At 40.3% G+C, this 26,172-nt stretch overlaps 2 long non-coding RNA genes across 2 annotated transcripts; one reads left to right on the top strand and one right to left on the bottom strand.

Moving 5' to 3' along the window:
• Positions 1 to 6,602: 6,602 nt before the first annotated feature.
• LOC122458649 lies at positions 6,603 to 19,684 on the top strand. Its single transcript, XR_006278754.1, has 4 exons — positions 6,603 to 6,847; positions 12,575 to 12,625; positions 18,101 to 18,156; positions 19,258 to 19,684. It is a non-coding gene; the product is annotated as an uncharacterized LOC122458649 (long non-coding RNA).
• LOC122458650 lies at positions 9,804 to 14,160 on the bottom strand. The gene is made up of 3 exons (XR_006278755.1): positions 14,149 to 14,160; positions 13,477 to 13,481; positions 9,804 to 9,936 (listed from the first exon to the last, which is right to left on the bottom strand). It is a non-coding gene; the product is annotated as an uncharacterized LOC122458650 (long non-coding RNA).
• Positions 19,685 to 26,172: the final 6,488 nt, after the last annotated feature.

Raw genomic sequence — 26,172 nt, 5'->3', positions numbered from 1 at the left:
ATTTCCAGCAGTTGACAAGAACGTCTGAGGAACAGTGGGGGGCAGGGGGGATAAACATGGGGGAATAGTTTTACTTTGTGTAATGACGCATCCACTCCCAGTCTCTATTCAAGCCTAAGTTAATTGTATCCAGTTTGCAAATTAATTCCAATTCAGCAGTCTCTCCTTGAAGTCTGTTTTTGAAGTTTTTTTGTTGAAGTATTGCCACTTTTAGGTCTCAGAGTAGCAGCCGTGTTAGTCTGTATTCGCAAAAAGAAAAGGAGTACTTGTGGCACCTTAGAGACTAACAAATTTATTAGAGCATAAGCTTTCGTGAGCTACAGCTCACTTCATCGGATGCATTTGGTGGAAAAAACAGAGGAGAGATTTATATACACACACAGAGAACATGAAACAATGAGTTTATCATACACACTGTAAGGAGAGTGATCACTTAAGATAAGCCATTTCTTATCTTAAGTATTTCTCCCCCCCACCCCACCCCCCACTGTTCCTCTGATATTCTTGTTAACTGCTGGAATTAGCCTACCTTGCTTTTCACCACGAAAGGTTTTCCTCCTTTCCCCCCCCTGCTGCTGGTGATGGCTTATCTTAAGTGATCACTCTCCTTACAGTGTGTATGATAAACCCATTGTTTCATGTTCTCTGTGTGTGTATATAAATCTCTCCTCTGTTTTTTCCACCAAATGCATCCGATGAAGTGAGCTGTAGCTCACGAAAGCTTATGCTCTAATAAATTTGTTAGTCTCTAAGGTGCCACAAGTACTCCTTTTCTTTTCACTTTTAGGTCTGTAATCGAGTGACCAGAGAGACTGAAGTGTTTTCTGACGGGTTTTTGAATGTTATAATTCTTGACGTCTGATTTGTATCCATTTAATCTTTTACGTAGAGACTGTCCAGTTTGACCAATGTACATGGCAGAGGGGCATTGCTGGCACATGATAGCATGTATCACATTGATAGATGCGCAGGTGAACGAGCCTCTGATAGTGTGGCTGATGTGATTAGGCCCTATGATGGTGTCCCCTGAATAGATATGTGGACACAGTTGGCAACGGGCATGCAGGATCGGGGCCTAACTTTGGTCACTAGTTACATGGGTCTTGAATGTGAAGGAGAGTTTTGCCTGACTAAAACTTTCAATATTTGGTCCTTAATTTGATCACTTCATGAGACTGCTGAATTCATCAGCTTTTTATTGGTTCTACTGGGCAAGCATGCCTTCCATCCCACCTATATCGAAATCTGCCATCCCTTCTGGTCTAAAGAAGCCTGACTTGGTTGATATTCAGTTTAAGGCATGCTGCAGGGCTTCTTGATGGGGGGAAGCAGCTTGCAGGGAGGTTTTAGGAGGTTTAGTATAGGGCATGATTTAGGGTGTTATCTGGCCTGGCTGTATTTGAAGGGGGTGAGGATTACCTTGTTCATGATTTGTGATTCATCTTAAAGAACTGGGAACCCTTGGGGGGATGAAAACTTTTGCATTGTAAGGCCGGAGTCCTCCAAACACTTGTGCATGTGCTGAACTTTACTTACTGAAGTAGTCCTATTGACCTCTGGTGGTATTACTTCTATGAGTCAAGGTAGGTGTCTGTGTAAGTGATTGCAAAATCACAGCGAAAAGTTATACCAAAGTCATGTATGCATATGCTAGCAAACAGTTAGTATGTAAAACTTATAGGAGTACTTTATTTAACTGGCTTTAGATGTTCTGGATAAAATAAACTAGAAAATCAGCATATCAAAAAGACGCAGATATAAAATATAATAATTATTATTAATAAAAGTTTCCGTAGTGTGACTCATTTAGTTACTAGGCCATGTTCCTTTAATAGTCCATTCTGAAACTGAGCGTTAAATCCCGAAGTCAAAGGGCATTTGGCTTATATGGCTCAATGTTTTTTTCTCTAGTCAGAGGGACAAGCAAACTAATAGCTTAGTCTGATCATTTTGACCAGGGTCTTGCAATTAGATTCACGTGTATGCAAGGGTTTACCAGTGTTGAAGGCCTTCCCAAGTAAAATATGAACAAATAAATACTTGAATGTCATCATCCATGGACATTATTTCACAAATGCTGCTTAATATGAAAACCTCTCTCTGTAGTAGAAAAGCATCAAACGTGTAAAGAAGTTTGGTTCCCAATGCATGTATATTTATTCAAAGTAGACTAGTAAATGTAAATTTGTTTAATGCTTGTGTAAAAAATATATGCAGTACTCCTTTCATCTCTGTAGTAGCTTCTCGTTTTTTAACATGGTCAAGTCATCTGTTAAAATTACTCAGATTATCCAAAGAGAAATAAGCTATTGTGAAATCAACTACCGTTTTATGACTAAGATTTATTCAGCAATAAAGCAATCTGAATGTTAAAAGCAGCAGGGATTGAAAATTATGGTTGCGAAGACTAAATATAAATCAACTCCATGTATTATGGGAATATCTCAGCATTCATGAGTTCTGGATGAAAAAATCATTGGAAGATCAATGATATTACAAAGGCTAACTGATTTGACCCTAAATTAGTCTAATTAACTGATAAAAGAAAAGGAATACTTGTAGCACCTTAGAGACTAAGAAATTGATTTGAGCATAACCTTTTGTGAGCTATTACTCACTTCATCGGATGCACTCAGTGGAGTGAGCTGTAGCACACAAAAGCTTATGCTCAGATAAATTTGTTAGTCTCTAAGGTGCCACAAGTACTCCTTTTCTTTTTGCGAATACAGACTAACACGGCTGCTACTCTGAAACCTCTAATTAACTGATATCATTTTTCAAATTTTAGGAAACATGTTTGATACAACTGTGCTCTGAGTGAAGTCAGTAGCAAAACTTATTCACTGGAATGGGACCAGGCTATGGTTAAACAGAAAAAATCTTAGGTCTTGATTCTGTCGTCTTTACTTGGGGGAAAACTTTAATTGACATCAGGGAAAATGTTGCCCGAGAAATACTATAGGATTGGACACATTTATTGTATTGCCATACTAGACAGCTCCAAAAAAATCAAATATTTCAGTTTATTATTTATAATTTGACTAACTAAGCAAGAGTGGAGAGTAGGTGGCTTTCAGAAAGATTTAGGTGGTGATTCTTTCTGTACATATAGAATTTTTTGTCTGTTCCTGTCTGTAAATGCATATGTTTCCTGTATTCATTCACTGATATATAACCTTGATTTCTTTTAAGCTTTGAAAAATAAGCAGAAATAACTTTGAAAAACAGAGAAAGCATTGAAGTTTGTATAGCAAAGAGTTACAAGATACCAGTAACATTCTCAATTTATGCATGATCATACTCCATGAGTTTAGTATATGAATTTGTGAAGATAAGTGCTGTTCATCTAAATTACCTTCAGTAGGTATTACTAGAATGACAGACTAAATTACTTTTTTTAAAGTAGACCTGATAATGTCCTAACTTTCTGCAACAATTAAAAATAAATAGATAATAGGCAGCAATTACTGCAACATATTAGTTGGAAAAACATTTAAGGGCCCAGTCCTTCAAGCTTTCACTTTAGCGGGACTATTCATGTGACTAATGCTGTGGTCATGCTGAAGTAGTTTTTAGGGTTGGGACTTAAAATATAACATGTAATTGCAATAACTGCTTTTCAATAAATGATAATATCTTGTGTACATAAATGCATAAGTTTAAATTATGACCTATTATATAAATCATATTTCTGCAGTATTGGTGAATGATTAATTTTAAAAACTATGGTATACTGTCAAAATACATATGTAGCAGAAGAGCTTTTTTTAATTTTGTGGTAAAAAGCTAAATGTTGTAGTTGAGATACATACTGACAGAACCCAATAAATTGGGGTTTCTGTTATTCATATCCTTATATTTTAAGTATAAATATGTGACTGGTGATAGACTTAATTGAATTTTCTCATTCTCAGCTTGTTGCAATTTAATGTTAAATATTCTAGGGGTTTTCTATACATTACAAAAAGTCTTTGCTTACTTGGGATTCAATGTCAAATGCATTGGGCACCCAGAACTGCCATTGACATGGAGGTTTGGCCTTATTTTATAGTGCAGCTAGAACTAGGGTTCCAATCCTACACTTACACCAAAACGTTCATTGACTTCTGTTGATGGATGATAGATACTTTTTTTCCCTGCATACAGTGATTGTGATCTTTAGAGTTGTATGTTATGGGACAACAGATGAAATGACTGTTTTTTAAAATGCACTACTTCTCTAATTGAACCAAATGTATATTTTTATGTAAGAACTCCAGCATAGTCTATCTTCCCCCCTCCATCCCGCACCCTTGGAACTTGATTCTGTATTCCTTTTGCGCCCCAAATAGATTTCATTATGCATTTAGCATTTAAGAGAAATTCAGGGCCTTGAGAATGGCCTTTTTTTCTTTCTCCCTGTCACCCACAAATGCTAGCTTTGAAAGAGTCTCTGAAGAAAACTTGTATTTTCATTATAGCCATAGTTGGACTTTAAAGCATAATTAAAAGAAAAAACAAAATAGTTGCTGTAGTGGTTTTTCATGGATCAAGCTAACTACACAGGACATAAACTATTACAAATTGCCATGCTAACATTCTGAGTTGAATTAAATAGTATTCCCTTTTAGTGGACACATTGTTTGGAACTACCTCTGCGTTGCAGAAGAGTAGGTACTTATATTATGTCTGCTGTCATTGTAATCTGAAAAAAGAAAATATATGCATTTCTTGTTTTTGTTTTTAAGTTGGAAGCATTTATATTTACTCAACTTGCATAGAAGTATTTTAATAAGAAAATCTGAAGGCTGTAGGATTGAGTCCTTTCGTGTTTTGGAAGGGGGAAAACAAGAATTTGTTTCTTATGAGCTTTTTTTGTTGGAATATTCTGCAACTGTGATGCATTTTGTAGTATGCAAAAGAAAATATATATGTTTAAAACTTTATCAAAGTTCATTTTAAGGATATCTCAAAATAGGTTTTTGGAGACCTAATTAGGAGAAAAACTGTAAGGATAAAGAAACAAAACAATAGATGTAAACAACTTTCTTCAGGATTGTTACTGCTTTGACATTATGGCATATATTTTTTTATTAAAGCTATCTACATTTTGAAGTTTCTGTAATGCACATGTCCCTGAAGTCGTTAAAGTAATAAACTTTTTTTGAATTTTGGAACATTCCTAGATTTCTAAATCTTACGAGGAATGCCCTATATTGACTTTTTTATAAAAACTGTTGTGGCGAACAAAACATACATACTTATAGACTGTGTGTTGATATCATTTGGAGTTGACCGAACAAATCAGAACTCTTTCATAATGTCACATTTCTCATAAAAACATCAGGGTATAAGTACTATAACACTTCAAAGGCCAGAATAAACCTCACTTATTATTTGTACACAGCATAATTATGAGGAAAGGATTGAGTTAGGATTGAAAAAAGTAATGACCAAGCTTTTTAAAAACATGTTTTATTTAAACTGGATTATGTGTGGAATATGAATTCTGACTAAAATCTTACTAATAACTTTCTGAAAAGTGTAAGGATCAAGCATGCCTTATTTTACTCTTCCTTTAGTGCATGACATAAAGGATACTGCAGCTTTATAATGAAAAGATATATTAAGTGTTTGCCCAGTTTTTTTTTTAAATATTTTTTCAGTGAGCTCTCCATTGAACTCTGAAATTCATGCGTCACTGAAATATTTTCAGATAGGTTTTCTTTCCTGATTTGTATTTGAAGAAGTTTCCCAGTAAAGTGTATCGTAATTTGTAAGGAGAGAAACTTCCCACATATTCCGTTAGAATGTATACGTACTTGGAAGCTGGGTCACAATTAATTGGTTCAGCCAACTATTTCAAGTTGTTGACGGTGAGAAGCTTTATCTGATTTGTTTTGTCAACAGAACTAAAGTTTTAAAGAAGCACAAAAAGCATGTTTTTCTGTCAGATGGTGTTGGGTGCCTTACTCAAAACTGTCAGATTTGGTAGAAAATAGTATCTGAATATTCCAAAAGACACTTTCTGTGAAAACTCGGCAGCATGTTAAACCACTTTTACACTTCTTTTCCTAAAGTAACTATGTAGAAAAGTTTCAGAGTAGCAGCCGTGTTAGTCTGTATTCGCAAAAAGAAAAGGAGTACTTGTGGCACCTTAGAGACTAACAAATTTATTTGAGCATAAGCTTTCGTGAGCTACAGCTCACTTCATCGGATGCATTATGTAGAAAAGTGTGTGTTCTTTGAACATGACTAATCTCATCTTTTTATGTACATTTCTCTGACTTTTTATTTGATTTCATTACTGACCTTCGGTAGTATTGGCACTTTCCTTCATGCATGCACGCATGTTTCTTCTCATTTGGTTGTTTTTATGAAAGAGTCACTGCCTTCTGGTTTGGGGTCTTTTTTGCAAATTTTAAAAATTCTAAATGCACTTCTACAACTTGTATTTCTACACTGTTGGTTGTAAAAATACATGATAGTGGTTTTCTAGCTCTTGCATTCCTTAATTATTTATGTTTTAAAATTGTTTGCCATCAGAGAATGATAGAATCAAGGGCTTGGCAATTAATAGCTGTAATATAGAAATGCTGGAACAGCCTGTTTTGGGGGAAGATCTTGTTTTTTAAACTGGGGGTTTACTCCCCTTCCTCGCGGTTGTCTACCCTAAGAAATATGGATACCTTATTTGTATTGACCTACAGTTATATTCGTTCTTAGTCCCTGATCCTGCAAAGACATACAAGTTACTTAACTTTATACACTGGGTGAACTCCAGACTCCACTGAAATGATGGAAGTTCTGCCAGGATTCCACTCTGAACAGTCTCACTGAAGTCACTGGGACAACTCAGTGTGTAAAGGTAAACATGTATGTATGCCTTTGTATGATCAGGGCCTGTAGGTCTTAAGTACTGTCAGCTCTTAAATCTTGTTGGTTTTTTGCTGTATGGTCTATTGCAATTTTCTGTAAACATGCACTATTACCTCATTTATTGAGCTTAAAAAATTTATTCAAATGCAATCTTTGTATGAAATTTCAGTAAGCTTTAACTATAGGGGAAGATTTTGAAGTTGCTGTTATTGGGTTATTTAAAATCATTCAGGACAAAAAGACTCCTGACAAAGGGTGTTCAATTTCTTGAGGGACCTATTTTTTAAATTAACTTTCACCTTATAAACTAAAAGATTTATCAAATAAGTATTGTAATTTTGGGGAGGATAAGCAGTATCGTTCATACATAACAAAGAGGGTGAATATCTGCTTTTGGTGCAAAATCAAACTCAACTGTGCAACTACTATAATTTTGTTAATTTTAATTACTTTAGTAAATTCGTCCTTTTTTTCCATTTTAACAATTTCTATTTGACTTGTCAAATTAATGGGTCAATCCTATATGTATCAAAACAGAATCAAAAGGGGTCCATAAATGCAGCATTTTACTGGAGTGCAATAAATTGTCTTCAATAAAACAACACATTTCTTCATCTTCTGGTAGATGTGAGTAAAAGCCAGTGTCACAGCAAGTCAGCCATTTTGAACTTAAAATTTAAAAATTATGGATCTGATCCTACAAACATTTAAATGCTTAACTTTACCTTTGACATGAGTGGGACTATTTATGTGTTTAAAGTTAAGAACGTCAATTAGTGTTCACAGATCTGGACTGGTGGGTAGCTGCATTGAAAAGATGGACCATCTCTATTGTGATGCTTTGATTTATTTTACTAAGTTTCCTAAGTTGTCCTTTTATTCTAAACCAAATATTTTATCTTCCTTTTTCTATGCAGTCTCATTTTAAAAGTCCTGGCTGTAAATCTTCAGTGCACTGGGGTGGCATTAACATAGACAGCTTTTTCCTTTCTCTACTTTGGTTTTGTTCTTCTTTCCATAATTGTTTTAATAATCAAAACATACTATATCAGTAAAACTTACTGATATAAACATGAACTCCCCAAACCACATTGTGCAGTTACCAAATAATTAGATCTTGGTATGCACTAGTGCACAAAGGACTAAGGGACTGAAGGTCTAACAATAAGGGCAAGATTGCAGTTAATACCCCAAAAAGATTTGTGAAACTTAAAAATGTGTTAGAATAAATAATTAGTAGTATCTAAGGCGTTGATTCTGCAATCTGACCCCACTGAAGTTAGTGAGGCTTTGTATGGGCATGGGGGTTCAGCTGTGTGGAACTTGCTGTAGAAATGGGGCATAAATTAGCTCAATTCATGCTGTGTCTGTCTTTTTTGGCATATTGGCATCATATAAATCTAAAAGAAGTACTCTTCTGGTGTATAGCTTAATGAGGGGGAAAAACCCAACTCTCCTATAATACAGGTTTGGCTTTTGTTTTTGTTTGACTTCTGGCTGAGATCTTCACCCCAGCTCTGATCCCTTTATTTTGGATCAATAAGCTGGAACCATGTAAAGAGCCCCTAAAAGTCCTGGCTGTGACCAGGGCAAGATATCTCTGGCACTGTGGAAGATAGCCGTAAGACTGCCTCCGGAAGACCCCATTACAAGCCCTTGTATATGGAGTGTGCTAGGGGATGGGGTGTGTTCGAGGTAGGTCTACAGCACTGTGGACATTCTGAGCAGGGCTGCAGCACAAAGAGACACCTTTATCTTAGGGTATGTCCATCCTGCAACTGAGAGTTGTAATTCCTAGCTCCGGCAGATGTACATGCATTAGCTTTGCTGAGTTAGCTCACTAAAAGTAGTGATCTGGCCGTGGTGGTTCAGACGAGCCACCCAAGTGTGTTCCCATGGATTTGGGCAGCTGGCCAAGGCCATCACCAGCCTAGCTGCAACTACGCTGCTACTTTTAGCATGCTATCGCAATCAAAGCGAACACGTGTAAGTCTATCTAGGCCAGAAACTCCACCCTCAGCGGCAGTGAAGTTTCTAAGATTGTATTGGGAAAAAGACGGGGGCAATGGAAAATCTTAACCTTTTGGGTCAAATTGTTTTTGATAAAGTCTTCTAAAATGAGGGTGAAAATACAAACTCACTGGAATTCTTATTAAAGATAATATTCTACTGTCTTGTAAAACAGAAACTCTGGAGAATATTGCAGCTACTAGAAAATGGTACCAGAGAGCATTCACTCAATTTTCCGTTATTCGTAGAAGAGATTTTGCATCAATAATTTGAGACACTTTGATACGTTTTAATATTATGTAATTATTTTTTAGATCTTGCCCCCAAGTTGCGCATTCTGACTCTCCACAACCTGAGAATCCATATTGTCATCTTCATATTTGGATGAAGGAACATAAGGGTGCTTGGAGATGTGAAGGAGATCTTAAATATATATACATGCTTTATTAAGGTTTTAGTCACTCCTGCAAAATCTGCTCATCTACACAAAAAGAAACTTGACTTCATAATCACAGTGAGACACCATGATGCATTTTTAAGAAGCACAGCCCAGAACTCGCAGTGCAGTGGACATCTAAGGTTGCGTTAATCCACGCTTGTACCTTCCTGACCATGGACTGCTCTAGCTTTTGCGAAGCACCTAGCATTGCCCCCATCTTCTTTCCAATACAATCTTAGAAACTAGTGAATCAAACCTTGATTTAAAGAAGTCAGTGAGGTTTGAAAATTTTCTGCAGAAAACATTGCTTTGAGTGACATATCCAGTCATTTTTTAAAGGAAGGCTTATAAAGATATATCTTTAATCTGAAGGAACAGCAGTGTGAGCAGCTGCACGCAACTAATGCAGTCTGGGGAATGGAAGGACAGACCACCAAATCTTCCCCCCAATCAACATTTTCCTCTCATAGAAATTTCTGAAGTAACATACTGTAGCCAATGATTTTAGTTTATTATCCATTTATTGTGTGATGTTATGATTAATCATCTATTATATATATTCATTGTATGTTAATTAGAATGAATTTGTAGGATTATAAAAATATAAGATTGATCAGTATTTAGAGGAACTAATATGAGGCATGAGTAAGACAAGTTGAAACACAAGAACCTGTAGGTTGAGGCCTGCAAGACTTTAGCTTAGCTATTTTAGGCCTTGGAGACAAGAAATGATGACATAAGTGACCAGAAAATAATCTGATTCACTAAGATTATGGAAAAAGAGGCACCAACTGGTAAGATTGCAAAAAATTACCCAGAAGATTAATATTAGATTATAAAAATAATGTAAAGATGCATCTGCCTCCAACATGTGTTTTAAACACAGGATACTGGTTATGCGTCAATGCTAATGACAATAAAGGGAACTTACATAGCCTATTGCAAATTTAGGTCCCTTAAGTTTCCAGGGGTCACAGACCAATATGAGAAAAGAGAGTTGACACTTTTACGGACATGTGCAGAATGTAGGTATAGACAGAATCACATTATAAAAAGGGGATATCCAGAACAGGAAAATTGAGCTCCATATGGGATACTCCAGCAGGAACCATCTCTCTACTGATGATCAAGCCATGAGAGACCGATTAGACCTTAACACTATTGTTAAGAATGTGAATATAACTAAATTTGTAACTTGTGCATAGGTCTGTATAGAATTTCTATATGCTTGGGTAATCATAACTTTAATTGTAACTTTAATAAACTTGTAAAACAGTCTAGACCAGTGGTTCTTCACCTATTTACTGTTGTGGGCCGCATATGCAGCTCTGTGTGTTTTGTGGGCTGCATCCACACAATATATATCCTACCTGTATGGCCCTGAGGATGTCACATGGGCCAGAGCTGTGTGCTGATTGGGCCACAAGCAGGCTGCGGGTTGAGGACCACTGGTCTAGACCTTGTACTTGTGAATGTATGTATGGTCACTACCTTTGGTCTTTATGTGTTCCTAGAGACTCTAACTCTGAAGCGAGGTGCAGAGATGACTTTTACTCTGTTAAGCTTGAAACTGTAGCCACCAGAGCTGAACCCACTGTGGTGTAATACCACATTACAAAATTCACTTTAAATAAAATAAAAGGCTACAGTACTGTTCTTCTCTGAGTCTGTCTCCTGCTTATTCTGTTGACTTCTCTTGGGAGACAACTTTTGAAAGAGGAAAAAATATTAAAGTAATAAATCATATAACATAAGTCCCTACCCAACTCACTAGAATGTTACTTAAAAAATATCATGCACACATAATAGCTGTTTATATAGTAGTAATTGCATCTTATCCAACCCCAAAAGATTCTTAAGTGTGGTGTGCCACAGGTTTCCATGTTGCCAGACCTCTTTTTCGGTTTTTATACAGGCCATGAGAAGTCATGAGGTATGGAATTCTCAGTATGTGTGACATCCAGCATTGTCCCTTATCTCCTCCAGCCTATAGGATGAAGTTGAGTGCTTTGCCAATGCCGTGAGATTAGGGCGTACTTGTGAGTAAGCTAGCTAAAGGTCAGTCCAGGCGAAATTGAGATGGCGATGATCATTGGGGAAGCAGCTGCAGGTTATAGCAGAGATAAGAGTGGCCTCTTTGAGAGTAAATCCAGTATGAGCCTCCAAGTTCCTAACGTAAGGGTAATGTTAGATATACACTTGCTATTAGACAATCATATGGCAGTGACCAGAATAACTTCCTCCCCCAACCTATTTGCATCTGGCGAGGAGATTGTGCCCTCTTCGCTGGTTGCAGATCTTGCTTCACTACTGCAGTCCACTCCATTTGGGAGAGCTCAGAGGCACAATGTGAGCACATGATTGGATGCACAGAGCTTCTGACTTATTATCCTGGTTCTGAATCTGACTCCTGCTGGGCACTGGGGCAAATCACTCAACATCTTTGTCTCAACTTCTCCAGTTTTGAAAGTGGGATAATACTCATCTACTCAAAGGTGTTATAAGGATTATCAAATTTGTAAACTGCATTGAAGATGAACTTTGCTATATAAATGCTAAGTATTTTATTAAAAAAATTATCTTCTTGGTTAGCTACAGATGCTACTCACAAAACTATCCAGTCCTCTTCAGAAAACAAATATTACACATTTGCTGGTCTCTGGGTTTTCCATTAATGTCTCTTCTAACTGTTTAAGGTTGCTCTGGTATAATTATAAAGACCAACAGAGGATAAAGCCTGACTGTAAGGGCTTATCTACAGGTTGTGCCAAAGTGTGCCAATGGAGTGTGATTTGTAAAGTGCTCTAATTGCTCCACAAAGACCTTGCTAGAATGCCCTAAAAGGTACATAGTTCACATGAATGGTAAATGAACTAGGTACCTGTTAGATAATGCCAGCAAGAAGAAAATGCCTACCTGTGGGACAGTTAGAGTACAACATAGTAAAATACTTCACAAATTACATCCCTCCAATGCGGTTTGCCAGCTCCGTGTAGACAAGCCGTAAGACCCACCCCTCAGATCCTTCTTTCTCCAATCCATTAATGCTTCAGTTTAGCTGGTGGTTTGTTTAACGTCTGGTTTTCTTTTCCTTATAGTACCTCTTCATCCTTGCTCCTCTTCATCAGATTTTGAGACTCACCTCTCTAGATCAGATACGTATTTTGGTTAACTTTATTGTTCATTCGAGATCAAATTGATGTTGATGTTGATGTGGTGGCTTTCTCTTTACAGTTAGTAGCTTTTCCTTTTTTATTCCCTTTTTAGGTCATCTAATCCCTTTTTATTGGCTACAAGACCAAAGGATTTCCAGTTGAGGTATGGAATTGGTAACCTGTAGTATGTACTTGTAGCATATATTGCAACTAATTAACTCAGGCATGTTTCAGAATTCTAAATTGTATGTGCTTGTTTTGTATTTAACAAACTGAAGTGTGTCTTAAAAATAGAGCAGTGAAATAATCAATATAAAAGCAATACTTAACTGCAACACTTATACGGAGAGTACATAGAAATGAAGTTAAGCAAACCATACGTGTCCTGAACCAGAGATTCCTAATTACATAGCACATGTGCATTCAAAGGCTTTCTCAACACCGGGAGCATAATTGTGCTAGCTGCAAAGTTGACTAAATGTGTTTATTGGTAGGATGCTAGCCTGGTTTTCCTGAGGATCACCTTGGGGCATTACTACCTAGCGGCTAAAGGAATAGTGATAGAAACCTGCCAGCAATGATTTTGTTTTGCCACAGTTGTAACTAACTATATTCTGATTCTAGTGTGGACCAAGCCTAACACACTCATCTTTAGAACTTATTGTTCATTAATACAGCAGTAGTGCTAAGACCCACATGAGCTGAAGAATGTACAAAGGGTAGGAGAAAGGAAGAGTCATCCCCATTTTATAGTTAGGGTACAGAGTTATTAAATGACTTGGCCAAGCTCTCACAGGTAGTGTATAGAAGAGCTAGGAATTGAACATAGGTCTTGAAATCCCTATGCAGTGCCATTACTACAAGACCATCTTTCCTCTGATCTGTTATTCCTGTGATATTTTACTCCAAACACTGGCATGACAACCACTTCTGTATTTTAAGTCTTCCCTTGTTTATTTTAAAAAAAGCTTATAGAACAACTTTAGCTAATTTCTGAATCCTGCATTGAATGACCCAAGCTGTAATGTTACTGTAAAACACTGAAGGATGTTTTGAAAAATCTATATAGGATTCACAGTATGTAGTAACTCTATTGAAGACAATTGTAACTTCATAATTAATTCTTCTCTTAGCTATTACTTTATGTAAACTTGTAAATAAAATCCTTTTTTTATACTTATAACAGTTTTTGTCTTTGGTGCAAACTGTTGTACTATATCTATGGAAATTTCATGAATACTTCCATTTTCCTCACATTTTGGACCCCCAGTGAGCAAGGTCACCCCAATTTCTTGGTGGAATCCAAGATATCCTAGGTTCTTTTGTGTGCTCCCATTCCCAAATACATTCATATAAATACAGATTTGTAGTAAGGCAAGAATGCAGTAGCATTGGTAAAACTAGTAATTTCTAACAGTATTTCACTCAGGAGGGATATGGGATACAAGATAGCTTTGGAGGAAAGGCATTTTTCATTTCTTTTTTGTGCCATATGAAGTTCATTTTGTTTAGCCTGACTTTTTGGTTGCTTTTAACTTCTTAGATCTTAGTTTTCATGCTGAAATTTGGCATATTTGTTCTCAGTCTGGAAATAAATTTGTAAAGTTTGAATAAATACAGTCATGTAATTTTTTTGAGAATGAAAACAATCAAAGGCTGCCGGGAAAGGAATACTTGTCTTATTACATTTAAATGTAACTTGTGAATAGCTGTAGTGCATGAGTGGTAGCAGTTTGGCAGGAGCATAGCCCCTAAGTCACAGATATGTTTTTAATGTTCTGGTGAAAACTGGGTGTGATCTGTCAATGTTCGTAAATATATTTAGTAAATTAACACTTTTTTTTGGTAAATCAACTCACATTGGCTCTGCACATGCAGACCGACTGGTTAAGCAGCAGTTCTGCAGAAAAGGACCTGGGGATTACAGTGGACAAGAAGCTGGATATGAGTCAGCAGCGTGCCCTCGTTGCCAAGAAGGCCAACAGCATATTGGGCTGTATTAGAAGGAGAATTGCCAGCAGATCGAAGGAAGTGATTATTCCCCTCTATTCGATACTGGTGAGGGCATACCTGGAGTATTGCATCCAGTTTTGATCCCCCCACTACAGAAGGGATGTGGACACATTGGAGAGAGTCCAGCGGAGAGCAACGAAAATGATTAGGGGGCTGGGGCACATGACTTACAAGGAGAGGCTGAGGGAACTGGGGTTATTTAGTCTGCAGAAGAGAAGAGTGAGGGGGGATTTGATAGCAGCCTTCAACTACCTGAAGGGGGGTTCCTAAGAGGATGGAGCTTGGCTATTCTCTGTGGTGGCAGATGACAGAACAAGAAGCAATGGTCTCAAGTTGCAGTGGGGATTGGTCCTGCTTTGAGCGGGGTGTTGGACTAGATGACCTCCTGAGGTCCCTTCCAACCCTTGGATTCTATGATTTTCTTGCCATGCTGTATTAGGAGGAGAACATCACCCAACAGATATTTAAATTGTTTTATTTAACTAAAACAACAACAGAATGTATTCTAGATTTTTTCTTCAACAGCAAACATATAATATTATAATATTTAACAAAAACAAACATATGAATTTTTGAATTTAGTTAAACATTCAAGTTTTTTAAAATCAGGTTTGTTTTTGTTAAAATTGTTTTTAACTAAAATAGTTAAATGAAATACTTTTTTAAAAAAAACAAAAATTAAATTGACTATGTCAGCTAGATCAACATGAGAAACTTTGTGAAATATTGTCTTCAGTCGTCTTCACCTTCATTTTCCTGTTTGTTCATAATCTGGAAAAGAAAAACAAGCTCTCCTGTTTTTTCAGGTCCCAAATGATTTCTGTAGAAACCAACGTGGCAAGAGCTAGAAAACTAGGCCCCTGGAGTAGATGGTGTTACTGCCTGGACTCAGCTCTGCATTCTCCATTGTCTGCTGTGACTTTTTAAGCCCTGCCACTTGGTGCTAGGGACTCGCTCATGGAGAAACTAGGATCAGTAGCTGGTTCCCACCGGCAGTTTTAACGGGCCTGGCTGTTCCTTCATGTGATCCAGAGGCTGATCTGATCTGTCCTCTGGCAGGTGATCTCCTCCGTCATTCCCAATGATGAGTACATCGGATTTGAGCCTCTTAGGCCACAGAGACAGGGCTTTTATGAACCCAGTGTCAATGCTGTACAGGCTTCAAAATGGATTCCTTGAGGACATGCTCCATGATTTTGCTGGGGACTGAAGTGAGACTTCAAAAACAGACTCCAACGAGAGACTGCTGAATTGGAATTAATTTGCAAACTGGATACAATTAACTTACACTTGAATAAAGTCTGGGAGTGGATGGGTCATTACACAAAGTAAAACTATTTCCCCAGGTTTATTTCCCCCCCGCCCCCCACTGTTCCTCAGACGTTCTTGTCAACTGCTGGAAATGGCCCACCTTGATTATCACAACAAAAGATTCCCCTTCCCCTGCTCTCCTGCTGGTAATAGCTAACCTTACCTGATCACTCTCGTTACAGTGTGTAACACCCATTGTTTCATGTTCTATGTGTATATAAATCTCCCCACTGTATTTTCTACTGAATGCGTCCGATGAAGTGAGCTGTAGCTCACAAAAGTTTATGCTCAAATAAATTTGTTAGTCTCTAAGGTGCCACAAGTACTCCTTTTATATTTTGTTTGTGACCTCAAATTGTACAGCTGTCTTCAGTGTTGCCGACTCTTCTGATATTTTGGGTTTTCCTTAAAGCTCCAGTTTTTGGAGTCAGATATAATTATGTGAGAATGTTGGCCTTAATTATTTTTAAAAAGTTTCTAGTTTCCTTATGGCTGTGGAGAAAAGCTGAAAATGTGAATCCTAAAGGTTCACAGAGCCAATAAATAGAAACCAAAATTCATTATTGTTTTTTCTTCAGCTCTGTGCAAGCTCAAAAGTTTCTCTCTCTCACCAACAGAAGCTGGTCCAGTAAAAGATATTACCTCACCCACCTAGTCTCTCTAATATCCTGGGACTGACACAGCTACACCTACACTGCATATAACAACAGCTACATCAGGGTCTCTGTCTGTACAGTGTTGTTGTAGCTGTGTAGATCCCCAGGATATTAGAGAGTCAAGGTGGGTGAGGTAATATCTTTTATTGGACCAACTTCTCTTGGTGAGAGTGAGACAAACTTCTCTCTTACCAACAGAAGTTGGTTCAATAAAAGGTATTACCTCACCCATAATTGTTGTTGTCAGTTAAAATGACTACATTTGTCACTGAAGAGTACTCCTATTGAAATATTTGATTTCCTTGGCAGTCTGTTGGTTGCTCTGTAGGCTTCAGTGTTAGTTTAAAAATCTTATGTGTGTTAAGAAAACATGTATACTGTAGATACAAATAGTCTAAATATTTATTAATTAGATCATTGACTCCCAAACTTCACAGCCACGGATTTAAGGTGCATTTGCTGATGGTCTGGAAAGAACTAGTTGGTCACATATTGGCAGCCCTCCGCCTTGTTTCCAGCTATTATATAACATTTGAGACAGCTAAAGATTACATGAAGTGCTGTCCTACTATTGCATTTCCGTATAAGCAATTCTGTAGTTGTCACAGAGATGCCCTGTGACTGTCTCACCAGCTACCTCCACTCCCATTTGCAGTCTCTCTATGGAGATACAAGCCATGTGATAAAAATGTTTTTGAGAACTCCTGAAATACAGTTAGGCATTGGATAGAAGGTTGAGTTTTAAAATCAATCAACTGACATGTTCAGTATGTCTGCAGTATGAAGCAATTTTTGAATGGAAATTTGACCCAATAACTAGTGTGGCAAGGCACCCTCCTTTGCTTCATCTGCCTCAGTGATTCTTAGTGGTGGGGGGCCTAGAGTAAATCAGTCCTACTCTGGAGGTTTTTAATTCTTGGCCGTTGTTTATTTTTCAGTATTTACAAGATGGATCTCAGTGTAGGCCCAAGTAGTTCTCTTAAGCAAAACAAAACTCCTCAAACAAGAAATACCTTTCCCTGCCCCCTCTACGGCGCGTTGCATTATGATGCTGGTTTCTGATCACCAGTCCTTCCCCACACAGCAGTTAACTTGGTTGTTTCCCCTATAGGGAGGAGAGTAGCCTTCCACCCAGGCAAAGACTTTTCTCCCTGCTGCAGCTTGTTGCTCATCTCTCTTCCCGCTCTCTCACCGGAAGAGGAGTTTTTAAAGGTCACTAGCCCTTGGTGCTGGAACTAGGGGTGTTGGGGGTGCTGCTGCACCCTCGGCTTGAAGTGGTTTCCATCATATACAGGGTTTACAGTGTGGTTCAGTGGTTCTCAGCACCCCCGCTATACAAATTGTTCCAGCACCCTGTCACCAGCAGCCCTTAATGGGACTCAGGTGTCTCTAGTTAACCTGAGGTAACCTCTTTAACTCATAGGGAGAAGGGCTTTTACCATTCTAGGGCTGATATACCTGCCTTCCACCTGTCAGCTGTCAGGCCTCTCTTTGTCACATATTTCCCCCATCTCCCTCCACTCACCATGGTGGTGTTGGGCTAAGAAATGGTGTATCCTTAACAGGTCACCAGCGTTGGCATATGTTGCACCCTGAAGTGGAAGGGTTGTAGTGACAGGAACCATCTTGTTATCTTTGCATTTTTTTCTTTGTTCCAGTGCATCAACTTCTGGGCGCCGTGGTCTGTTAGGAGGGTAAAGTGCCATCTGAGCAGGTAATACCAGAGGGTTTCCTTGGCCCATTTTACTGCAAGGCATTCCTTCTCCACTATGACAGGTTTCAGAGTAGCAGCCGTGTTAGTCTGTATTCGCAAAAAGAAAAGGAGTACTTGTGGCTTTGTTCTCTGGGAAGGCGTTTCCTACTGAGGTGCAAGACTGGGTGTTCTTCGTCTCCTACCATTTGAGAAAGTACAGCTCCCAACCCTGCTTTGGAGGCATCTGTTTGTAGTATGAACTTTCACAAAGTCTGGGGCTGCTAACACTGGATTACTCCAAAGGGCTGTCCTCAGATCTGCAAAAGCTTCTTCAGTTGCATCAGTACATTTTACTATGTTTGAGCCTCTGGCTTCAGATTCATCAAACGGTATGCTCAGGTGGCGAATGAACACAGCAGAAAGCAAGCTCTTGGCCAGATGAGGAATGAACTGCCTGTAATACCCCACTATCCCCAGAAATGCTCTGACCTGTTTCTTCCTGATTAATGAAGGCCAACTTGGTATCACTCTCTATCTTGTTCAGTTGGGGTTTCACTACACCTCTCCCCATGATGTACAAGAGATTGTTGGCTTCCACTAGTCCTATTGCATCTTTGGATGGATTAGTGGTGTGGCCTGCTTTCTCATATTCCACCTTTTCTAGGTGTGTCTCCCAGTCTTGTCTGTGTATGACCATATCATCCAAGTAAGTGGCTGCATACTTGACATGTGGGTGTAATAGCTTATTGATGAGTTGTTAGAAGGTTGCTGGAACCCCATGTAATCCAAAAGAGAGGATGGTATACCAGTGCAAGACTTTTGGTGTAGAAAAGGCAGTCTTCTTTTTGGCCTCCTTTGCCAATACCCTTTGGTCAGGTCAAGAATAGACAAGAATCTTACTTTTACGAAATTGCCAGTCAGTTTGTCTATCCAAGGTATGGAATATGCATTGAATTGTGACACCTTGTTTAGTTTTCGGAAGTCACTGCAGAACCTCGTGGTACCATCTGGTTTAGATACCAGAATGATTGGGCTGGATCGTTGATTATGGAATTCTTCAATGACTCCCAGCTTCAGAATTGTCCTAACTTCTGTACTGATCTCCTTCTTTTTAACCTACAGGATCCAACATGGTTTAACCTTCACCTGTACTCCTGGATTTATGATGATGGGGTGATGAGCTTCTGTGGTTCAGTTTGGCCTCTGTGATCACACATCATGGTTCCATTCAATCATTTTGATGACCTCTCTAAATTGTTCAGGGGTCAATTCGGGAAATATTTTTACTTGTCCCTGAGATCTATTTTCTTGGGTGGTGTCTTTTGGGTGACCGTTGCTCCAGCTTTTGGCTATAAGATTGTGAAATTATATAGTCAGCTGCTCTAACAGCTTCTAATACTTCATATAGCCCCTACCATCTGGCCAAGAGCTTGCTTTCTGCTGTGGGCATCGGCACCATTACCCAGTCCCCTGTCTGGAATTTCCAAACCTTTGATTGACGATTGTAATAGGTCTTGTACTCTTTCCATGTATTCCCATACTATGGGGGTGACTTGAGCTATTCTGTCCCACATCTAGAAAAGCAGTATCCATTCCCAGTCCATTCCCAGTCTCTATTCAAGCCTAAGTTAATTGTATCCAGTTTGCAAATTAATTCCAATTCAGCAGTCTCTCGTTGGAGTCTGTTTTTGAAGCTTTTTTGTAGAAGGATAGCCACTCTTAGGTCTGTAATCGAGTGACCAGAGAGATTGAAATGTTCTCCAACTGGTTTTTGAATGTTATAATTCTTGACGTCTGATTTGTGTCCATTCATTCTTTTACGTAGAGACTGTCCAGTTTGGCCAATGTACATGGCAGAGGGGCATTGCTGGCACATGATGGCACTGTTCCTCTGATATTCTTGTTAACTGCTGGAATTAGCCTACCTTGCTTGTCACCATGAAAGGTTTTTCTCCTTTCCCCCCCCTGCTGCTGGTGATGGCTTATCTTAAGTGATCACTCTCCTTACGGTGTGTATGATAAACCCATTGTTTCATGTTCTCTGTGTGTGTATATAAATCTCTCCTCTGTTTTTTCCACCAAATGCATCCGATGAAGTGAGCTGTAGCTCACGAAAGCTTATGCTCTAATAAATTTGTTAGAATTTAATTTAATTTAATTTAAGAATAAGGTGCCACAAGTACTGATTTTCTTTTTGCGAATACAGACTAACACGGCTGCTACTCTGAAACCTGTCCCAAATCTGTATCACATATTCAATAACATTCCTTCCCTGGTTAGGCTGTTTTTCCTAACCCTCCTTGCATGGGCAGCGGGTGAACTCCCACTTTGGGGAGGCTAGCCTGCTGGCCCCTCCAGTTCTGCCTGAAGCCCCACCCCCCTGCACACGGAGCCTCCCCGCATGCCGAAGCCCCAGAACCTGCCCCCTCATAACAGAAGGAGCCCTGAGGTCCCCCTCCCCGTGACTAGAGGAGCCGTGGCTCACCCACCCTAGCCTCCCTGGGCCAGCCCCTGCAGTGTCGGGCTGAGCGCTGTGCCAGGCTGCTCCAAGGGCCAGACCAAGCGCCATGCCTGGCCGCTCCCTCGCCCAAGTGCCACGCCTGGCATCAGTGCTTGGCTGAGCTGCCTCACTCCCTCAGCCCCAACTTTGATCACTCCTCCACCCCTGAGGAGAAGTGACATGGTGAACAGCGGGGACCAGGTGGGGAGGTAGAGGGCAGGTGGCAGCAGCAGCAGGTCGTGGTGGGGGCCTTGGAGAAGAGGCAGGGTCACCACAACACAGGTCTCCCTTGGGGATGGCTGCGCCAGGGAAGGCTTTGCCTTTCCTGGCCTATGATACCCGGCCACCCATGCCGCCTTGGCAATGTACAACCTGCGGCGGGGAGTGGGGGGGGGGCGTGGGGTGGCAACCATATAGCAACTTGAAGGAGGAAAACCCAGTGGAAGCCTGGGGAACTTCCCATATAGCAAACATCAGGTAGGATAGCAAGGTATCCCAATTTTTCCCTTCTTGACTCACTACTTTCCATATCATGCTCTTCAGCATTCTGTTAAAGCATTCGACCCATCTGTGGATGGTAGACTGAGATTCATAAGGCCCATATTAGAAGCACTGCACACAGGTCCTTCCATCAGTTTTGACATGAAGGGCGTCTGTTGATCTGTTAATCTCCTTAGGTATTCCTACCATAGAGAAAATTTGGATTAACTCCTTTGCTGTCATCTTCAACATTGTGTTCGCAGGGGTATGGCCTCCAGGTATGGCGTAGAGTAGTCCAGAACCATGAGCATATTTATGACCCTGCCTTGACTTCACTAATGGGCCTATCAGGTCCATCGCTATCCTCTGAAACAGGACTTCAGTAATTGGTAGGGGTACTAAAGGGGCCTTTATGTGAGGTTGTGGGCTGTGCAATTGGCATTCAGGGTAGGACATTCAACAGCAACAGACCTCCATATAGGTCCTTGGCCAAAAGAATCTTTGTAGGATTCTATGTAAGTTTTAACTACCCTCTAAATGTCCCCAAACAAAGGATTGAGAGTGAGGTCTAATACTGCCCTTTGGTGTCCTCAAGGTACTAAAAGCTGCTCCAGTTCTCCCTCCTGTAGTCAGACTATTCTATATAATAGGTCTTTTATTATCATGAAGTACAGCCTTTGGTTTTCCCCTCTACTGGGACCCCATTCATCTCAACTACTTCTTTTCTAATACTGTGGTATAGAGGATCATTGGCTTGGTCCTGCCCAAAAATCTAATATGAGGGATTGATATGTCCAAACTCAAGGAGCTCTATTTCTGTTTCACCCCCAGGATCAGTCTCAAGTGGAACTGGGCCCAGCCTCAGGTTTGCTAACTATCTGAGTTGCCTCCTTGCCTGTTGGACAAGATCACTTACCTCACAAACACCATCTTTTGATTCTGGGCCAAAATTTTGGTCCGCAGTATTTTGTATCCTCTTTTCTTGTTTAGTCTTCCGGCACTTCCCAGTTGGTGACAATAAGTCCTGGGCTAATTCAGAGAAACTGAGAAGAGGATTATACTCTGGGGCCACAATATTGGCCCTTGGGTTATTGCTTTCCTCCAAGTAGAGTTCCAAACCTGCGAAGTTTCATCCTATGAGCACAGGATACAGAAGTTTAGGGATTACTCCCACAGTCACCCTTGTGTTTCCCTGAACTTCAGTTTGTATGGTGATGGCCGGGTAGTAATTAACTGCCCCGTTTAGGTGGGTCATTCCTATGCATTTGGCTGAAGACAGCTGGTTCCCCTCCACCAGTTTCCCAGAGACCAGCATGACTGCTCTTCGTGAATATACTAAAGCAATGGTTTCTATACCATTCAGTCTAACTGCCTGTGTATATCTATGTGGGATCATAGCAACTCCTACAAGGTTGATTAGATCACATAAGGAACATCTATTACCCAGACTGCACTGCATGGGCTCCTCAATGTTGGGACATTTTCCTAGTTCCCAACAAGCATAACATCTATACACTGTCCAGGATATCCCCCTATTCTTTGGGCTATTAAGTCTCATTCTACGGCCTTTTCTCCCCAGTTCTGTAAGTCACTTCGCAGTCACAGGCCACTCTTTGGTGTCCCTCCTACCCAACACAGTCCTCCCTGAAGTTTTGGGGGTCCAGGCCTTTAGGACTGGGATTGGCCTCTTGGTCTAGTGCACCTCTTCTCCAGTAGTCTGAAAAAGCATTCTGGTCATTAAGTGAGTCTATGAAGGACCAAAGCATCATAAGAGGAAAAGTCATTTTGGCCAACCCACCCTTGTAAGTCAGAGGTAGTCCTCTCATGAATCTGTCCCAAACCATGAATTCTATGATCTTTTCTGTTCTGTGGGTCTTGGGATGAAGCCACTTCCATGTTAGATAGATCAGGTTGAACAGTTGTGATCTTGGCACTGTGCTCTCCCAGTACCTCCACTTGTGGAATTCCTGGTCCCTTATGGCTGTAGTCACTCCTTATCTTGCCTGAATCTCATCTTTCAGCTGGGACTAGTCTTTAGCATCTTCTGTTGCCATGTTATAGTAGGCTTTCTGGGCCCTTCCATACAGGAAATGAGTGAGGATACTGGCCCACTGGTCTTGGGGCCAGGCCTCGCATAGTGTTGTTTTTTTGAAATGTGAGGCGATATGCCTCAACATCTTCTTGTCATCAACTTTTGCAGATAGAACTTGATCCCTGAGGGCCAGCAGTTATCATGGCCATCTCCCAGAGCAGTCAGGGCTTTCAGTTGTCTTCTGCCTCCTTTGAGTTTCCTGGGTCCTGGGCCTTCTGGTTCATCAGCAGTTGATTTGTCTGCCTCAGTGTTTCTCCCTCTGGCAGTGGGGAGGTTGAGGGGGGCGCCCTGGAGTAAGTCAGTTCTACTCTGGAGGTTTTTAATTCTTCACTCTGGATTATTTTTTTACCTAGTAGAAACCTTTGCTCCCTGCTGCTACTAACTATGATGAAGCTTGTTTGTCCTCCCTCCTCCCTCTCTCTCACCAGAAAAGGGTTTTTTAAAGGTCACCAGCAACCTTAATTGCACTCAGATGTCTCTAGTTAACTCAGATTGCTTGATTTGCTCCATTATCTTTCTGGATACTGAAGTTAAGATGACTGGTCTGTAAGGCTATGTACACACTACAGGTTAAATTGGTATAAATTATGTCACTCAGAAGTGTAAATAAACCACACCCCTAAGTGACATAAATTACCATGACCCAAGTGCCAGTGTGGATAGTGCTATGGCATGAGAGACATAGGTACCACTGCTCACGGCAGCTGGAGTATTTAAATCAATGGGAGAGCTTTCTCCAGTTGGCTTAGAGTTTCTGCACCACAGCTGCATTGGGACAGTTGCGCCACTATAAGCTCTACAGGGTAGCCATAGATTCACTCCCCGCGTTATCCTTATTCCCCTTTGTGTAGATTAGCACTATATTTGTCCTCTTCCAGTCCTCGGGAATCTCACTCATTTTCCATGAGTTTTCAAAGATAATTAATAATGGCTCAGATATATAATGGGTCCTGCAAGAGCAAGAAATTAAGGAACTTCTGGAGAAGACATATGGACTCTCTCACACAGTAACAGTAAGTTGGTGACAGAAACCTTTGTTCTTATCTAAGACATCAGAGCTCTGATAGATGCAACTGGAGATAAATTGCATTGTGCCTTCTCATCCCTGGTTTCTGAATCCTGCCCTTCAAAATAAAGAAATTCCTGTGGAGGTTGATATCTCTGAGGACTTCTTCGGTGGATCAAAGAGTGCCAAGATCTGTAGTAGAGTCTCTAGAGCTACAAGGCCTTAAAAAAACACCTAAGGATGTCACCAAAGCACCTGTCCCCTGGGATACTTAGTGATAACTATTACCTACTTTAGTCTGGGCATTGTTTTGTCAAGGCCTCAGACACAGCTGGTATTGTGATTGCGACCATAATAGCTCATTGTTCTTAAATCTCAACCTGTTCTAGGGGATGGGGGTGAAAAGAATCTCCCATGGCAGCTGCTGTTAAGGTGCTCTCTCTCCTCATTGAAATCTCTTCATAAAACCCCCAAGACTCTGACTTTAGTAATTATACCACAGTATCTGAGCTCTTCATCTTTTCTGAAGTAGATTCATAGGTTCCTCGGCCAGAAGGGACCATTGTGGTAATCTAGCCTGACTTCTTATAGAACAGGGCATAGAATTTACTGAAAATAATCCCTAGAGAATAGCTGTTAGAAAAAACATCCAATCTTGATTTAAAAATTGTCAGTGATAGAAAATTCACCACAATCCTTGGTACATTGTTCCAACAGTTAATTACCCTCAGTGATGGGGCAAGGCCAGATGGCTATAGGAAAATAGTGGGAGACAGATGTATTAGCCCCAGGCTAAACAAATCCCTGTTACAAGGGTAAGCAAATGGCAGTTGCTCCAGGTCAATTAAGACACCTGGGGCCTATGAAGAGCCTTCCAGAAAGCAGTGAAGACAGCTAGGTTGATTGGGACACCTGAAGCCAATCAGGGGCTGGCTGAAACTAGTTAAAAGCCTCCCAGTTAGTCAGGTGGGGGTGTGTGTCAGGAGCTGTAGGAGGAAGCCGTGCTGCTGGAGAAACTGAGCAGTACAAACCCTATCAGACACAAAGAAGGCCATGAGGTAAGGGTGAAGTAGATATTGAGGAAGTGGGGGTTGCTATGGAGAAGTGGCCCAGGGAATTGTACCCGTCCTATTTCCAAAAAGTCAGCTACCAATAGCTGCTACTCTTAGGGTCCCTGGGCTGGAGCCCGGAGTAGAGGGCGGCCCTGGGCTCCCCCTCTGCTGATTAATCACTGAGACTGTGAGACAACAGAAACTCTGCGAGGGAGCATTGCTTCTCCTCACCTCCCGTGCTCGCTTATGATGAAAATGGTTCAGTAGGCTCTGACTCTTGCGTTTAGAGAGAGAAGGGCTACATGGAGGGTCACAGTGAGCCTCTGAGGCTACTGTAATCTGCCAGGAAGCGCGGGACCCACTGAGACGAGGTCAGAGCTTTGTCACATCTCATTATTAAAAATGTATACCTTACTTCCAGTCTGAATTTGTCTGTCTTAAACTTCCAGGCATTGGATTGTGTTATATCTTTGACTTGCTAGATTGAAATGCCATTATCAAATATTTGTTCCCTTGTAGGTACTTATAGACAAATCAAGTCACCCCTTAAGCTTCTCTTTGTTAAGCTAAATCAATTGAGTTTCTTATAAGGCATGTTTCTAATCCTTTAATCATTAGTATAGCTCTTCTCTGAACTTTGTCCAATTTATCAACATCCTTCTTGAATTGTTGATGCCAGAACTGGACACACTATTCCAGCAGTGGAAGACTAGTCCAGTGTTCCAGCAGTCACACTAGGCATGCTGACCAAACAGACAACCCTGCTACAGGAGCTCATTCTGGGAACAAGTTTGTCCAAGGCTAATAGAAGAACAGACCTTCAACACAGTGTCACTTGTTTTAGGCTTGGAGGGATTAGCTAGGCCTGAAGAGCTATAACTCCGGTTCTGATCAGCAAGATATACTT

Source organism: Dermochelys coriacea, chromosome 2 (genome assembly GCF_009764565.3).
Source record: "Dermochelys coriacea isolate rDerCor1 chromosome 2, rDerCor1.pri.v4, whole genome shotgun sequence".
In the NCBI taxonomy this organism is placed as follows: Eukaryota; Metazoa; Chordata; order Testudines; family Dermochelyidae; genus Dermochelys; species Dermochelys coriacea.
This window is presented reverse-complemented; position numbering and strand designations above follow the sequence as displayed.